Genomic DNA, 14,697 nt, shown 5'->3' with positions numbered 1-14,697 from the left:
GTTTCTCTGCTACAGAGAGGTCCTCTTTCTTCTAACAGCAGAGGGAATCACACTTTCCCTTACACTGAGCAGAAATGGGTTTTTCCTCTTTTTAATGACAGCTGGGTTGCCTTTGTACATTTTCTCTAGCTGGGGATGCTGAGGAGTCAGACTGGTGTAACGGTTACTCTGGCTATCTGGTAGCGTGCCCCACAAGCCAGGATGGAGGTGGGTATCTATCCCAACTACTATTTTTCTCTTTAAAATAACATACAACATCTGAAGTCCTCAAGGGAACAGTCCCCAGAACCTTCATGTGCCAACAAGCTACAGCCAAGAGCAACAAGCTCTAACTCCTTCAAGTCCTCCATCCTCTTCCTAAAGAATTATTTCCCATTTTTCTGTAATTGGTCCTGGGTGTTATGTCTTTGTTTTATGCAAATTGGAAAGCAAAAGTTACAGCATTCACATAATTTCCTGAGAATTCACATACTAATAAAGAAAGTTTGCAAACAGAAGCAAATGTCATTTTTTCATGGACAGTTTTTGTGATGCTTACACGCCACAGAGCAAGACTTGAACTGCTGCAGCAATTACAGGCAGAAAGTTGAATTGAGTGTTAGTGGCTGCATTCTTAAAAATTCATTTTCTGGCTGTTTCCAATGAGTTTTGGTAACAAATCTTTATTATAGTTTAATGACTGGATATTTTGAAGTGGCGATGTTCCTATGTGTGAACCCCTTTTACAAAGGGTTCACTAAATTACCTTATTTCAGTTGCATAAAAAGCATTGCAGACATTTAAGTAAACTTTGTTGAATTGGGAACACAGGAGGTGCCAAGCTGAACTAGACCTAATGTCTACCTAGCAGACGACCCTGTCTCTGGCAGGAGTGGATGGAGTTGTAAAAACTCTCATGTGGGCAGATGTGTTGTTTTCTGTCCTTACTGCTCCTCATCCGGATTTCTAGTAGCTACAGACTGGTTTGAACTCCTACACCAAAGAGTTAAACCCCCTCCTGATAGGGCTAGAAATAATTATGCTAGCTCTTCATGTCTATAACTAGGTTAATAAGAATAAATAAAAATGTGAATTTTAAATAGATTTTACTGAATTCATGTGGGTGCCTGATATCTATTGTTTAGAGACAGATTATATGCTAAATTAACTTAGTAGACATAGCATACATCAGTAAATTCAATACTGGTTTTTTCCACCTAAGAAGATCACCAAAACAATGAAATATGCTGCCACTACCTTCTTTCTTCCCCATTCTCTCTGGATTCTCATGGCTTTGAACTCTTACCTTCTCGACTAAAGCTTTTGGATACGTTTCTCTGATGTTATATAGTCTAGCATCTAATGACTAGATGATTAGTATACGTAATTGCCTACTTTAGCCCATATCTTTTTAAGCGCTTGAACATAGTAATTACACTACGGTCAGTCGTAGCAACAAAAGATATCTTCGAAACACCATTTCCAAAGGACCTATTAGCTTTACAGATAAGAAAACCCACCTCTGAGTAACAGGGCTTCGGTACTGCTAAGAGGGGCTTAAAACTCAGCTACAAAGCAGCTGCCATCCGGTTTCCACAGATCCCCCATACATTATAATTAAACCGACCCTACAGCACATGTTCTACATTTTATCTCTTTGTTTAATGGCTTCATGAGTTGTTTTAATCAACCCCTCTCATTCCTTAAAACTAAGCTGACAGATATTCTTACATGAAGTGAAATAGCCAGATGATTTTAAAATAGTACGGCTCCACCACTGTATACACCCCACAGCAGCTACAAGGCTCCACATGTATTTTAAGAAACCCCAATTCAAACAGTCATTCCACAACAAAGTTCTCAGTTTGTCCGAAACAAACTTGGGAGGCTCTGAAGCAGGGCAAAGAAGCCAAGTGGACAGTGTATTTTTAAATGTTGTGTTTTCATGGTTAGCGTGTTTTTGAATTCAGAATCCCAGAATACAGTTGAATGGTCCAGATATAAACTGCTAAAGTGTGTTTTTCATAAAGTTCAAAAATAACCTACAGACATGACACGGACTTAAGCCCTCTGTGCTGCTTCTAGTTTTACGTATCGCTCTGAAGTAACTTGCGTTCTTCAACCAATGAAATGTTCACATCCTTTTAATCATGTCAATAGTATTTTTCTACCAAGGAAAAACTTCCGTCAAAAATTAGAATTTAACAATTTAAGGACTCCACTCCATGGCACTTAATATAGTGATTATTTTCTTAAAGTTAATGGCAGTACTCAGATGAGTAAGGGCTGTAAGATCCAGCCCATTCATTTAACAACTTTAAAAGCATTCATTTCTTAGCCTTAATGGGAGAGAGCAGCAGACAGGTCTCCAGTCTGTCTGAACGGCTCTGTGCTCAAGGAGAGCAGCAGAAACCATTCCCTGTGAGCCTCTTCTGCCTCCAGGCTGCCTCTCGTTTGCCGATTCAAGCAGTCTTGCTCCTCTAAAACAGTTTTGCCACTGACTTCAAAGGGGGAGGAACCAGCGCATGGTCACGTCTTAAAATAACAGCGTATCCCTCTTCGCACGTCTACCCCACCTTTCTAGGGAAATCTCACAGCACTTTCCAATAACGACAGTAAAGCTTCCCAGTTTTTCAGTTAGGCATATTTTATATGCTGTAGGTGCTTAGTTACCCATTGCAGAGGACAGAAGCAGGTAGTTTCGTAGGGTATGGCAACAGTGCATAAAGAAATGTAAGAGGGATCACGGCAGAAGGCAATTCCACAGGGAGTTTAGTGTCTACAGTACAAAAGCGGCATTTAGAATAGGAGGTTCCCAGCGTTATCTTTTTATGGGTGCTGGCAGAGCATCTGTGTCTGCAAGTTGTCGGGACCTGCAAGAGACAGGCAAACCCCAGTCTTTGGTCACCTTCGTTTCTCTGAATTGCTCTGTGCATTGAATCATTTCATTAGTCACTTCAGCTTAATGCTCTGGTGCTTTCTCCCTCCATGCAAATACAGTCTACTGGATTTAGCTTTCTCCGTCTCTCCTTAGCTTTCTCAGCAACCCCACTGAAGTATTGCAGGTACTTCTGGCTTTGTGATCTTCCCCCCTGATTTTCTGCTCCTGTGTCTTGGTGATGGCTTTCTGATGGTGTTCCTGCCTCACAACCCGGCGTGCTCTGCCTGTCCGTGGGGGTGAGCACCTCCCTAAGGGCTCTCAGATGAGCCACCGAGCCTCTATTTGCTCCAGGTGGGGAGCACAGCCCAGGCCAAAGGGAGGGCTGGGCCCAAGGCTGCTAAACCAGGGACTTGTGTCCAGCGAATGGGCAATCCCGCTCCTGGATGTTGCAAGAACCGCTCTGAAAATGTAACTAAGGAACAAAGCATGCAATGTCTGTGCTCTTGGCACGGCAATGAAGAGGCCTGGCCCCTCGGAGAGGCCTGCAGTGGCAGGGCGGAGGGCAGCACCCCCAGCCCCTGTACTGGGAGCTGCTGGCCCATCTCAGGCGATACGGGGGGGCGAGTGCTCAGCCGCCGCCTCCTCCTCCTCCCTCCCCGCTGATGCACGCCACTCCAACAGGCCCCGAGCCCTCTTCAAGTGGCTGGCAGAGCTGGTTTTCATTTTAGCAGCTTAATCCGGCCCAGATTTGGATTAATGGTGGCGTATCCCTTCAACCACAGATGCACATGCTCGGGACAGACAGTCATTTAGATTCTCCTTACTGAGAAGCCTGACCTCAGTACCCACATCTGATGTGTGTGAGGCCCCAGAGACTCAGCTGTCTGTGCTCATGTCCGTAGATGCGGATGGCACTCTGCCCAGCCACCAGTTGAACAAGTTCACAAAGACCTGGGTGCTAAACAATAATGACTTTCAATAGGCAACGACTACTGCGTTCAGCGAGACCTCTTCTGCAGGAAACCACCCCCGTAGGCAGTGCTGCCATACTGGTGCCATATGCCTACACTTTACACCAGATGGATCTCAAAACAATACTTTGTCAGTGGGAAGAAGCGATCTGAGGAGTTCACAGGCATTTCTAGGCTCTAAAATACCAGGTTAGATTGCAGCAGGCACTCAGGAAACTCCTGGGTAGATTTTCTCGCTGAGCAAACACATGTGAAGAAGCACTATGGTCTGGGGCACGCTACTATAGGTCAGTCTAACACAGACAACAACGGGCAATAAAATTAACTGCAGCTGAGATGAAGAGGCAGATCCTTTTCCATGCTTGAGGGAATTGGTTCAGAGGGACTGAGAGCAGAGAGACAAAGCTATGGTACTGCCGCTTAGCTAGAACCACGAAAAGGTGCCAAACTCATAGTCCTTTATCCATAGGAACTGAAGAATAGGGACTGGTTCTCTGATCACTTGTGCCTGCCCTCCTGAGGCATAAATAAATAAAGACAAAGGCCAAAAGTACACGTACAATTTACTCATAACCTTTTGCTCTCATTCCTGCTCATTAAGAGCAGTGTTTAAAGAATCTAAGCAACCCAGTCCCTCTGAGAGCTTCCTTACTTTCTTCTGGCCAGGCAATCAGGAGACCATCTCCTCATGCTTGCATTGCTACACACACTAATATGTGGCCCAGAACAGATATGGATGATGTACCTCAACTGCAAACGTGGATGAAAATCATTGTCTAGAAACAAAACAGCAACTGAGTTACTAAATTAAGCCCTTTTTTCCTGCCAGAACAAGGACTGAACATCAGCATGGAAAGCAGCGGTATCAGATTTGAACACTGGTTTGTCTGGTTTAGTGCCTGATTACATCTTTTTTGCACCACAAAAGAAGGTGTGAGATACTTTGAATGAGGAAATTCTAGGGTGACTTTGCCCTGGCTACTGAGATATCTGGATTTATATGCTGAAATAGAGACTATGTTCCTTCCAAGAGTCCTGCTTATTTTTAGTATCATCTGTTATAAATCTGGATATTTCTGTTTCATGTAAATGTCTTCATATAATTAATAGTAATAAGCAAACGGCACAGAGGATAGCAACAGAATTACAACTGTTTTTCCCAATTAAATTTCAAAAGGTACCTAAAACATGATTTACATGTATGGAAACCTTTACCAAAGAGGTTAACCCTTAGTTCTAATAGCTTTAAATGCTAAGACTTCTGTATTGCTCCCCCCAACTCTCTTCCAATTCAACTACGAAATAGCATTTAAAATATTTTGTGCTAGAGATTATTTGTGGTACCATTCGTCTTCTACTAAAAATAAAATAAAAGCAGTTGACATCCTTCACGTATTAAAAAAAAAAAAATAAAACCAAACAAACACTTCTTCAAACCAAATGGCAGAATCCTGTTTAATTAAAAAAAGGAAGTTTATACTTGGTTATGGTGTGTGTCGACATCTATCCTTTTGATTTACAAGAGTATGGACTGGAAAGAACAGATTGCTTTATTCAAGAGAAAGAAAGGAGGGAGGGGGGCCCAGTGTGACAGGAAAGAGTGTAGGCTGTATTAACTTCAGTGCTTGTTAAAACATGAAAGATTAATGGTAGAAAGGGAGGGAAGAATTGTGAATGTCTCCAGTTTAGGATCTTCAAAAATGTTTGGGGATTCTAAGAATGTCTCACCCGACCACATGAAAGCTGCACAGAGAGACTCAGCCACACGACTGCTCTAAATCCAAAGCTGGTATTGCTCCACTTATACCATCAAACCAATGGAGCTGAAATGTAGCCACAAATTAAATTTATTTTTATTGAAAAAGTACTAAGTCCTTAAAAAGAAGGAAAAAGAGTATGTCAGGAAACACAGCTCGCTCTTAGCTGAATTTACAGGGTAGGTAACTCTGACATCTAACCTCAATGCTGACATCTGAGTGTTGCAGCAGAATCAGAGTGCTCTGCCCAAGTCTGCAGAAAGGCAATATCCAGCCTCATGCCTTCATTTCAAGCAGGGCAAAAATCTGAAGCTTTCTACTTTCCTCTCGGTAAGTGCAGGTTCAGCCTGTTTAACTACAAGAATAAAATAATCAGAAGAAAGTCCACAAGCTGCCTTGCCAAAAGGGAATCTGCACTTCAGCCCTTCTGGAAAGTGCATTTGCCAATATTATTAGTTTGGTGGTGGTGTGATGAGTCAGAAAAGCAGCAAAACTGCTTGCTCTATTGCAAAAGCAGATAAACACGATACTTCTCAAATGTGATATGGGGAGATCCTGACTGCCTTTATCCACAACTGCAACAACAAATCAATTTGGTAATCCTGAATTACTACACATAAGTGCAAGCCTAGGAATACAATCTTTGCTGAATATCCTACTTTTTTTGTTAGACTGAGGATGAGAAAATTAAAACCTGGAGAAATAAGGAACAATTTCATAACAAGAGCACATCAAATCAAGTTTTCTTTCCATCCAGCAGCTTACATGCCAAGTTCCCAAACTCATCCGTTTTCTCTGATTAGGACCTGGCTGTTTATCAAATTGCAGGGTCAGAGCCTTAATGTCCGTGTGCCTGCGTGTTGGAGAAGCTAGCACTTCCTTGGTTTGTCTGTTTTATTTAGGTCATGATACTCTAACAGTTACACAAGAGCACTCTTAATTGTTTTGACAAAATTATTCACAAGCCTGAGGTGAGGGGTCTGCACCACCCTTGCAGACCTGGAGCTTTAGGGCTTGTGTCTGCAGGTGAAGCGCGGAGACCTTCTGCCATCCCTGCTCATACCTCAGGCTGGCCAGAATTTGGAGCAGATAGTAGGTGTTAGATCGGGCAATGGTGCTCTAGCACTCTGCTTGCACACAGCAGGGCACAGTTATTAGCCAAAGGCTTCCATTAGCCAAAGAGCTGCTATACACATAGCCATCTCAGGGCATGGGTAATGGTGTCACTGCCTGCCACCACCCATAACTGCAGCTGCAAGTTCTTTGGGACAAAGACTGCTTTGTTACAATGGGTTTGTACCAAATTTCTTTCAAAGGCATCTGTCTGGTTGAGGCCTCTAGGATCGACCAAATAATAACATTACATAAAAAATTTACCTGGCACACAGGTCAGAAATGCCATTAAATAAGAAGTGGTCCTTACACTGGAGTGTTCGCTTGCTTTCTGCAAATACGGGGCTGGTGGCAGAACATTCCTACCCACTATCGGAAATCCTTTAGGAATAAGTAATTACCTACATGGGACATGACAAAACAGAAGTTGCCCAGCATGTTTCTACTGACACTTTTGACTCTGTTAACTAGTGGTTGCCATTTTCACACAGAGGGAAATTCCAAGAGATTTTAAAAGTTAAAATATTGGGTGAATTGCAGCCTGAATAATTTTCTAGTGATGAAACCTCTTTAACTTTCTGCACACATTTACATTTAGTCACTTTGACTTCTATTTTAAAAAGCATCTCAAACACAAAAGGTGTCCATCCACAGACTGGCTCGTTGGTGAGACAAAGGTATTTAGGTGCTGCAAAATGCATTGGCAAATCCCATTGCCTGCCTTTCTCTTCATTTTGAGGCAGCTAAACACATTTATAAATCTAGCTCAACATCATCAGAACATAAATTAATGTCTTAACAGTTTCGGTCTGCCAGAAGTCAAAATTCAGATTCAGCAATAATCAGTTCCCAACTGTATTTCATTGCTAATTCAGGGCAAATGCAAGTCCTCTATTTTCAGTTTGTGCACTGTTTCCTATGGAGAATGTATACAGTTTTCCTTTCGACAGTAAGTAATGTCAGGTTGCAATTGTCACCTCTCTTTTTTTTTTCTTTCTTTTTTTTTTTTTTTTTTTTGGCAGAAAGGGCTTATTGGACTGGACTTCTAATATTAAATGGCTGTCTAACACAGATAGTTATCCCAAATAACTCAAACCTCAACCAAACCATGACTTCCATCTTGCTGTAGTGTGACCACCCTCCTGTGGAAGCGGTCATGCAATCTGCATGTTAGCTTAGTTGTGTTTGGGCTTCATCTGGGCTCAGAAAATCAGTAAGATAAGTTACAACGAACTGTCTGCAGTAATTCATGAAGGGACAATAACTGAAGAGATTTTACATTTAACTTTTCAGCTCTATTGAAATGCCTAATTCTCCATTCCCTACAGACTCTAAAGAAATATGCTTAAGGACACAGTCTTTGCAGAATTTTAGGGATGGTTTAACTAAGACACCAAGAATTGCTGTGGCAAATAGCCCTGTGCATAGTCTGCTGCGTATATATTAAATCTACTGTAAGTACATGCTGATAATATAATAAAGAATGAAAACTGTTGCTTGCCTACTCCTTTTTCATTCTCTTTAGCACTCATTTTGGCAAGCAGGGCAGAGATTGCAGCATTCAGTGCCAGAAGGTCCTGAAAAAGGCAGAGTATTTCATATAAGACAGGTTTTCAAAAGGCATCTCCATCGGCATGGCCTTAAAGCACTGTTTACATCTGCATGCATTATTATCCATGCGTGAGGATGGCAGAATAGAGATAACAAGATTAGAGTCCATAGTAAAAAAAAAGAGGAAGAATTCAGTATAGCTTGTTTTGGTCAATCTAGTCATCATCATATCTCTGCATTCCTACAGGTTTGGGGGGGCGGGGGGGAATATTTTAAGCACTGCAAAATGGAAGATAGGACTTGAGAAGCACATACGCAAAACATCACGCAAACCAAAGTCCTCTCTAAGTCAGGCAACTCCAGGCAAATGCATCTGTGAAGGTGAAGCCACTTCTATCTAGCAAATGCCTGGGGACCCTGGCTGGGACGGACAAGTCCAGGAGTTCTGGTCTCATTTTCTGAATTACTTCTGTATATTCTTTGGTATTATCTAATATAAAATACAGATATAGTCTTGTCAGCTCAGCCCCATGCTCACAAAGCACCCCAGCCAGTGGGATAAGGACATAAGCTTCTTGTTGCTGCACATCTCTTCTCCTGGCAGAGTCTGCTTTCTGCTGGAACCACAACATGCCCTCAGGAGCGAGGCTGAGAGTTCCTATCCAGGGTGGTCCCCAGTTAGCACTATGCAAAAGCAGAAGAGATCCCCCGGAGAGTGAGGTATGGGCTAGGCTTGCCTGGCATCCTGGTCCTGGACTCTTTTCCTCACAGAGAAATCAAACCAGATGATGTCACATTCTGGAAATATCAGAGTTGGACTTTACAGAGTACACAGAGATAGCAAATTCCAGACTTGGAGAACAGGAATAGAAACACGAGTTCTTGAGCTGTGGTGGTAGCTTGGTGGTTTCTATGGCAGCAGTTCCCCAAACCATGCGTTTAATCAGTCAAACGATATGAAGCCAGAGATGAATTAGAAGCCAGTACAGATGCTGCAAGAACAATTATCTACAACTCAGCCTGTGAAGTTGGGCATAGTGGTCACAGCTGCTTATAGAGGAGTTGCAGATAAATCTCAAGTGTGGTGCTCAATCCAAACCCCACTAATAAACGCACAGGCCATGAGAACCCAAGCAGAGTCAGAAGACTGAACATATCAGACCAAGAACACCTAAGACCCCAGCTGAGGAAAGAACTTATCTTTTCTCAGAAGGATGTTTGTCCATGAACTTAATTGTAGGTAATTCTTCCAAGTCCCTCATGACTTCAGTGACTCAAGAGCCATTCTCACAGCCAAGCAAATTGCCTTAACAGGCTTTCTTGATGTAGGACTTCTGCGAAATAGTGATCTCCTTTCAGAGAGGAAGGAAGGAGGCCCTCGTGTTCAGCTGATACTGGGAAGACTGTAGAATCAGAGACAGTCATGGCCCAGCTGCCTTCTGCATAACCTCAGAATTGCAGGGAAAGGAAACGGAGCATGAAGTGTCAGAGACAGACCCACTGAATTGCCAAGATTGGAAAGCACCTCTGGAGATTATCTAGTCTAACCCATTGCTCAGAGCTGGGTCAGCTGGAGCAGATTGCTCAGGACTGTGTCCAGTTGGGTTTTGAGTATCTCCATGGATGGAGATACTCATGACCTCTCTGAGGAACCTGTGGCAGTGCTCAATCACCCTCACATTAAAAGAGTTTTTTCTTATGTTTGAATGCAATTTCCTGTATTTCTAATTTTGCCCATTGCCTCTTGTCCTGTCACTGGGTGCCGCTTAGAACAGCCTGGCTCCATCCTCTTTCCTCCCCCATCAGATAGTGGTACACATTGAGAAGATCCCCGTGAGACTTCTCTAGGCTGAGCAGTCCCAGCCCTCTCAGCCTCTCCTCATATGAGAGATGATCCAGTCCTTAAATCATCTTAGAGGCCCTTTGCTGGACTTGCTCCAGTATGTCCAAGTCTCTCTTGCACTGGGGAGCCCAGAACTGAACGAATCTCTGCTTGCGGGACCCCTCTTTACTTATCAAGGATTTCGACTGAATGGAGCTTTGCCTGATCTTGGAGATAAGTCACTTGATTTTTCAGATTAAGGCTATGAGGTGACTTCTGCAGGAAGTCCTATGGGAGCAAAGGGACAATGGTATATCTTATTTTACTTGTTTCTAAGCTATTGGCATTTTGTACTGTGTAGTCTGTGTCATTTGGGCAAACTTCTATCAGTTCACTGTCAAAATAATTACAGTAATCTTTTCTTATCTTTTTGATTTAATTGTAGCTTCTAGTGAAGACTGACAGGCTATTATATTTGCCCAAATCCATCACTTTCACTGATGTATCATTTATAAATAGTGTCACTACATCATTGGAAATAATTGAAAATTAATTAAACATTGCACATAGATACGAGGATTGAGAGAGTGAAAGGCACAGATAAACAGCTATCATCTAGTGGAAATGCAGACGATAACACAGGCAAGTCTGTATTAAGAATGAGGGCAAGAACACGAGTTGCCTTTGCACTGTTCATGTCTCCTACAGTAAATGACTGTACAAATTCTGATACAAGTAGCCTGGCTCTGCACCCATAGAGCGTTATGGAGTAGCTAAGGCCATGCAGGAATACTTCCCATTACAGGGGGATTTTTAATCCCCCTTTCTCCAGACAAACCTTAGTTTCCTGAAATTTCACATCCCGCTTTCCTCACCTGCAAGGTTCTGCAGTTTGGTTTCTGCTATTTTTCCCATGAGTAGTCTTGGAAGGGAGGAAGGAATGAGATAAGTGTTTTTCCAGTCTCTGGGTCAAAGTCTTAGTTACAATAAATCAGCATAGTTATGCCAGCTTCCATTTTCTGACCCCTGGAGTAACAGAGGACCACATCTTGCTCAAAAACAGCCCACCTGGGTCATCCACTCTCACCAGTGATGGGGCATTTTATAAAGCATCACTATCCTGCCAGGAAGAATGGATTTACCCCAGACAGCTCATGGCAAACAGCAATTCTGCACGACTCCTGTACATTATTAACTCAGTTAAAATTGATCTTAGTCTATTTATTTACAGATGTAAACATGAGATAGCAAATGTTAAGCATGTTCTTCTCCACATGAAAAGACTGATGATTCAGTGTATGTTCATGATCAATATGGAACTGAAGTGGAATTGATATTTATCTTAGCTACAAAAATACTAAATGTTTTTATAAGAGCAATCAAAATGAATTAATCATAGATCCTAATGTACCCTGGCGCATTTTGTTGTAGAGATAATGAAAACACTCTGATCTCTTCAATATGACAAGTTTTTAAAAGTGTATCGCTTTTTGTATGTAGGACATTTGCTTGTCATCTTACACTAAAATAAATGTACTTTAACTTTTCTTCTCTGTACTTTTCATGATATAGACAATCCTGTTTTAATAAAATTTCATGAGAAAGATCTGCTTCGAGAAAGTTAAATCTATGGTATTTGTGATCATTTGTATTCTGTTATTATGATTATATAATGGATCATGAAATTTTTGCAAAACACTACGAATGACTTCATATGGGCACTTATTACTAACAAAGGCTCACTTTTTATAATCATCATTACAGTGACAGCGAATATGATATCATTATGCAGAGTAGTGCTCGTACAGTAAGAATTCCTGGGCAGTCTCTAAGTGAGCTGACAGAGACTCCCCTTTTTGCCACTTCCCAGAAGACCCTCTGCCCCACATGGGAAACGTCTTCCAAGGATAATATCAGTATCTCAGCCAGTCAGCACGTGCTTCTGCTTTCCCTTTGTGGGAAGCAGGGAGTGTTAATCATCATTAAATCAATGTTGCCCGTATACAAAAGTTCTTTTCAGGGAAGTGCTTGTCAGTCATCCAGCCGTGGGGACAGGGGGCGGAAAACTGTTGATTTTAGACCTAAGGCAGAGGACAGTTGTATCCTGGGCTGTAATGATGGATTCTTTGCTTTCTGGGGCCTTTTACAGCACTTTAGAAGAGTAACTGGTTTATATTTTGTGCCAGGTGACACAGAAAGAGGCTTCACTCCTCACATAGAGCTCCCACAGAGAGAAAACTCATGAGGTGAAAATAATTTTCTCGAATTTGGACCAAATGTACTCTCCATTGCAAGTCGTTTGCACTGAGAACGGTTCCATAACCCAAACAGAAAAGTCATGCCTATGGCTGTTTATCCATCATTTGCAGTGTGGCTAGGGAATTGCGTGGTATTTTATATCCTTTATGGAAAACAATTCTGTGGAAGGATCCCAATGACTTATTGATTTCACATCTGATCCTGCATTTCATATTCACCCGAAACCCTTTTAGCACTGGGAGTTTCAGATATACAAAAAAAAAAAAATTGAAAACGTAATGTTCACATCAACAAAGGAAAGTTATGGTCTTTTTTCCCTTCCTTCTTCCCTTTTTCTTAAACTATTTTATACTAGGTCATGTTGAAACGTAACCAAATCAACAACTACTAACCTATAAAACACCCTCAAGAACAATTGCGGGATTTGGCAATTTTTTTCTCTGCGATTTTGGGATAGTTTGACAAATCTGCATTTTTTATCAACAAGAGTTTTTCAAAATTCTGAGTCGGACGAATAATGTCATGTGTTTATAAGTATCAATAATCTAAGCCATCTGCAAAGGAATGGTTTTGCAAAGGCATCTCTTTCAGGACACTCTGTGGATTTTGTCACTGCTTGAGGTTTTGGCAAACCATCAATATCACTATAATTTTCTCTTATGAAATATAGTTTTTGACTGAGATCTTTTTTTTTCCTTAGCTAGCTAAAGTTTAAAAATACTGCATGTCTAACTCCAGAAATTCAAAGGTTAGGTTTTCTCCAAATTGCATTATTTGCATATTGCATATTAGATGCCAGTAATTCATAAAGGTACAATGTAAGTTATCGGTGAAACAAAGAAATTTAAAAAAACCCAAAAAGAATGCCTGCCGTATTGAGTGGCCAACATATTCTTTATATTTGTTCTGAAAAGAAGAATATGTGAACTTTAAGAAGAGAAACAGCACCTTTAAGTACAGATTCATTACAAATCACTATTTTAACACCTACAAAAAGCAAAATGCTACTGCTAGTAGTGACAGCATATCATTTAAGCGTATGATAATCTACCCCCTCCAAAAAAGGCTTAGAAGCAGGAACCGCCTAAAATTTTCTACCCAACACAAGGAAATCTGTCACTTCCTAATTCTTTGATTCATAATTGAAATCTCAGTTTCAAATGAGGAAGATGATCTGTGTTAAGCATTGCTCTGAGCAAAGGAGCATTCTGTTGCTAGCAGACTTTGCATGTATAAACACAGTCCTGGAGTAATTCAGGATGGTAATTACTAACAGGGAAACTGCACCCACCTTTTGTATTAGCAGTCATTTCACAGACTGCTGGGTATGGCATACAATTTTGCTATTACGGTGTGCACATTGGCTTTGATGGGTGCATTGCTCTTCAGGGTTCTGCACAAGAGAGCAATAGATACGAGTCATCATGGCAAAGTCAGCTTTTCTAAGGGTTAGGAAAGATACAGGTAAGCCCAAGGGAAAGCATACAATGTGTGGATCCAATTGACATCCCTTCAGTCTAAATAATGATGCGTAGTTTCTCTCCAACCTTGCCTGGAAGAAGGTTTCCTTCTTCCACTCCTGTTAGGAAAAAATATTTTGACTCGATTTTGTGTGGAAATAAAGTAAGTTTTAAGAGATTTTAGGACTGAAAGGCTATGTGAAAAGCACGGCATACTTTTTCTTGATCTGCAGATGCTAGCAGATGACACATAAATAGCTGTGGCATTTCAGCAATAAAGGATCACTTGGGGCAATTCATACTGGTGATTTCAGGACTGTGTAAGACACTGTAGCACCCAAGACAGAATACACATTTCCACATTTTCAGTGCCTTTTCTGTCCTCCCCCATTGACGCCTCTGAGTTCAGTAGTAGCCAGGAGACAGGAGATTTTGCCTCCTGAATATTTGGTCCTCTTTGGTCTCCCCTTCTACAACTCTGCTGCAGGCAACTCTCTCCTCTCACCTAAGGCACCAAAAATCATTTTCCAAATACTATATTCAGCCTTCGGATGTGTGGGTGTAACTTCTACTGAGTCACACACAATCTCTCCACAAGTATTGGAGCACTAATCTTAGGCCAAATGATAGTTATATTTAATCACCAAAGGCAGAAGTGGTGTAAAGTCCAATAAGAGGAGAAAAAAAAAAGACAGCAGTTATCAGCTGAGAATAGAGGAAGAATCTAAACCCAAAACCTACGAGGCAAAACATGGTCTTTTGTTTACTGAAATCTTCACAGCACAAACTGTGCTCTGTGTTTCTATGTTCCAGCCTGGACAAACACAACAGGACAGAGGAAAACAATTTTAAAATAAGAACAGAACAAGTATGTCCTTCTATCACAAGCCACAGCTGAAACTGT

At 41.5% G+C, this 14,697-nt stretch overlaps 1 protein-coding gene across 9 annotated transcripts in view; it reads right to left on the bottom strand.

Annotated features, from left to right (window-relative positions):
- Positions 1-14,697, bottom strand: part of DYNC1I1 (dynein cytoplasmic 1 intermediate chain 1) — a 196,355-nt gene that overhangs the window by 52,259 nt on the left and 129,399 nt on the right. The gene's annotated exons all lie outside the window — the stretch shown is intronic.

This window comes from Larus michahellis, chromosome 2, assembly GCF_964199755.1.
Source record: "Larus michahellis chromosome 2, bLarMic1.1, whole genome shotgun sequence".
Taxonomy (NCBI): domain Eukaryota; kingdom Metazoa; phylum Chordata; class Aves; order Charadriiformes; family Laridae; genus Larus; species Larus michahellis.
The sequence above is the reverse complement of the archived record's forward strand: the minus strand, read 5'-3'. Positions and strand labels throughout refer to the sequence as shown.